This window comes from Schistocerca piceifrons, chromosome 10 (genome assembly GCF_021461385.2).
Source record: "Schistocerca piceifrons isolate TAMUIC-IGC-003096 chromosome 10, iqSchPice1.1, whole genome shotgun sequence".
NCBI classification, from domain to species: Eukaryota; Metazoa; Arthropoda; class Insecta; order Orthoptera; family Acrididae; genus Schistocerca; species Schistocerca piceifrons.
Genome location: NC_060147.1, coordinates 136,583,004 through 136,587,260, shown reverse-complemented (window position 1 = coordinate 136,587,260; position 4,257 = coordinate 136,583,004).

Sequence of the window (4,257 nt, the reverse complement as noted above, 5' to 3'; positions counted from 1 at the left end):
AACCTCATTTTTAGGTTCATGGAAATTGTTGAAATGATGGTAATTAAGAACCATAACAAATCTGTGGAAGAACACGGCAGTCAACTCGCAAATCATTACGGAGAAGCTGTCAGATAAAATAATTTTGATTTTAGAGCCACGACATTAAAAAAATTTTCAGAGCCTCCACTAAATAATCCAAGTAACGACAAGTGAGACAGAATTTTGCCATTAACAAGAATCTGTTTAGGCTCTCAACCTTACTACAACTAAAATGCACCCATTTCGACCTCCTTACTGTATTCAGTCCCTGGATTCCCTCCGCAGTGTACCGTCCCTCCACAATTCTCTCCGCTGCCACATTAATGTTTCATTGGTGCCTCGTGATTTCTGCTATCAACCCACCCCTTGTCACTGGCCAAAGCCGACGCTTACAAATGGAGCAGAAGTATTTCCGGCGTTTTTGTCTGAAGTTCGTGAGAGAACGAAGTGTTGGCGTGGTGCCAAGGTTGGACGATTTGCATTTTGGCCTGACGCCACACAGCAGTTTCGAGTATACGTTCATCTCCACACGCACTTTCATCAAAACGGAGCGTTGCTCTCCTTTCCCAGAACGCTTCTACTCCAAGGGTGTTTTGGGCGATTTCAGAAAAAAGTTCTCTTTCTGCAGAACAGAGGTATTTTCCGATTCTGTTCAACTGCAATATTTTGACTCAAAAATTTCTTTTATAGCTCAATAGCCTTATGGTGCAGCATGAATCAATTTTATGGCCACAGACTTTTAACAAATCTCCGCTACAAGCCGTGTAGCCAATTTTGTTTAGCTGCCTGCGGATAAGTACGCCGTAGCTCTTTTTCTCCACGGGCATGCCGCTTCACATTCCCCAGACAGGAGACTAATGCGTCAAGATTTATCTGTATTCCTGTCCAATGCTGTCATTCGTTGGCTTTGCGAGCTCACAAAGTGCCACAGTCCAGCTTAGCCTACGCTTCGCGCTTCAGCAAGTGACGTATTTTCAGTTCACCAAATAAGTACGATAATCATTGACTAACTTTTAAATTTATAAGGAATCAGAAATGATTAATCTGGCGCTCTCCACAAGGGAAAAGAAACAATTAAAACAGTTGCTTAGACAGATAAATAGAGTGGTAGTACGACAGTTACTACGTCGACAGCTCGTAGGGTAGACAGTCTGTGAGTTAGTGAAGTCGAGAGAGATGTAGGTCGATAGTTAATAGCGCGACAGTAAATAAGAGGGTAGTTAATCGAACGTTAGTTAGTAGGTCGGTATTTAAAAAGTCGATAGTATTGATGTAAACAGTTACTAGACCGATTGTTAATATGTCGAAAGTAGTATGTCCATTCTTTCTAAACACATTACGAGACAAAGAAGCACCTGATAATGCCAACGAGTACTGGAATATGCTGAAAGAAGGAATCATTAAAGCAGGACAGCAAAATATAGGATATGTAAAAGGGAAAAGGTCAAAAAAACCATGGGGCACACAAGAAATGATTTCCAAGATGGAGGAGAGAAGAAAATTGAAAAACAAGAACACTGAAGATGCAAGAAAGATATACCGAAGGTTAAATAACGAACTGCGAAGAGAAACAGAGCAGGCTAGGAAAAAATAGCTAAATGAGGAATGTGATGAAATTGAACTATACAGGAAGAGAAGATACGACTTACTATACAACATGGGAACAAAACAGAGCAGGAAGTGCTACTATGGAAATTTTGAGTAAAGACGAAGAGGTAGTGTACAAAGATCGTGACGATGTCCTCCAGAGATGGGAAGAATATATAAAAGAGCTATATGACACAAATAGCAAACCAGAAACTCTGGAACTTGAATCACACAACAGTGTAAGTGATGAAGAGAAAGGACCGACCATCATAATGGAAGAAGTAAAGTCTGCCATCGCTGCAATGAAAAATGGCAAAGCAGTAGGTACAGATACAATACCGGGAAAAATACTAAAATGCTTGAACCACAATGGAATAAGAGAAATATTGAGGTTATGTAATAAAATAAATGACAGTGGTGAATGGCCTGAGGACTTTTTGACAACAGTAATGATTCCATTACCGAAAAACAAGGAACCAAGAAATGCAGCGAGCACAGGACAATCAGCCTCATTTCGCATGCAGCCAAAGTGATGTTAAGAATAATTAATAAAAGACTTGAGAAAGTAATAGAGGAGAATCTCGGCGAGAAGCAGTTTGGCTTTAGACGGAATACGGGCACCAGAGATGCAATAGGGCTCCTACGAATCTTGGGAGAAAGGTTTATTGAAAAAGGAAGAGACCTATATACGTGCTTCATCGATTTAGAAAAGGCATTTGACAATGTGGTTTGGGACAAGCTGGCAACTGTTATGAGGGAAAAGAGAGTGGACTGGAAAACCAGAAGACTTATAAACTCATTGTACCTTAATCAAAAAGTTTCAGTTAAAGTGAGAGGAGAAAGTACAAACTGGATCAGACTAGGGAAAGGAGTAAGACAAGGATGCTGTTTATCATCTACTCTTTTCAACATGTACTTGGAAAATATGATTGACCAATGCTCATTAGATGACAAAGGAGTAGAAATTGGAGGAAGAAGAGTAGGGTGCTTGAGATTTGCTGATGACATGGTCCTTCTAGCCACAGGGGAAAAAGAATTACAGGATTTGGTGGACACCATTGCAACTAACGGAAAAAAATATGGAATGAAAATTAACACAAATAAAACAAAAGTATTGGCAATAGGAAGAAATAAGGAAATAAAAATTGTGCTGAATGGAGAAACACTAGAACAGGTGCAAAATTTTAAGTATCTTGGAAGCTGGATAGACACCGACTGGAAGTGCACCACAGAAATTAAAACAAGGATAGCAATGGCAAATGAGGCGTTTTATAAGAAAAGGAGAATCTTCTGCAGCGGTCTGGACAGAGAACTCAGATAGAGACTCATAAAATGTCTTGTATGGAGTGTTGTTCTATATGGCGCTGAAACATGGACTATGAGGAAAAAAGACAGAGAAAGGCTGGAGGCTTTTGAGATCTGGACATGGCGGAAGATGGAAAGAATAAGTTGGATGGACAGAGTAAAAAGTGAAGAGGTACTGAGAAGAGTGGGAGAGAAAAGACAGTTACTAGATGTAATAAAGAGAAGAAAAACAAATTGGATTGGGCATATAGTAAGAAAGAATGACGGACTGATAAAAACAGTTTTAGAAGGTTATGTAGAAGGGAAATGGAAGCGAGGAAGGAAGAGATTCCAGATACTGGATGACATGATGGATGGTACAACATACAGCAGCCTTAAGAAGGAAGCAATGGATCGCAGAAAATGGAGAGGCAAAGGACCTGCTAATATAGCAGATAACATGATGATGATGATGATGATGATGAGTGTGCCCATTGTTAGTAGGTTGATAGTTAATAGGTGAAATCTAAAGATACTCAAGTAAATAGTTATTTATGTCGATTGTCTCTACATCTGATGTAACTTAAGTTGGAAGTATAGATATATCTAATGTCATGTATATCGATAGATTCAGTCGTTTCATCAGATCGATTGTCAGTCGGACCGAGAGATGGGCAGATTTACAGATGGCTCTGTAGACAGATCGAGATAGCGTTAATTTCTACCCGCCATCTGTCACATAATAATAGACATTCTTCTGTGGAGCAGAAGAAATTGTCAAGCAGAAACTTTTCCAGTTTGTTTTTAAATTTTACTTTGCTGCCAGACATTTTATATTATTGGGTAACTGACCAGAAATTTTAGCTGCAGCATTGAGCACCTATTTTTGTGCTAAAGACAACCTTAAGGTGGAGTAATGAATGTTATTTCACCTTCTGGTACTGTAATTAAGCATTTCATTGTTCCTTTTGAACTGTAGTGGATTAGTTGCAGCAAACTGCACGAGGGAATAAATAAAGCAGTATCCAGAATGCTCAAATTCTTAAACAGATGTCTGGGAGTTCATAGTGAATGAGCGCCACATAATATTCATAGAGTATTCAATGTTGAGGGTTTTCGCTCTAAGTCACTGATGGCTGTTTTAAGGGTCACGAGGAATACTCGAGACGAGTCACACTAAAGTATTCGGTAGTTGTGGAGAGCATGGTGTGTACCGTCAGCTTTGTCTACTGACGCTATGAAATGTTACGGTAACTGTGACGTCATACAATCCCGTGTATTTTGAGTATGAACGTGTCCGGAACCCTTAGGAAATACGTGCCATCCAGCCCGAGACATAGGAAACGTATTGAAAACTTTTAGCTT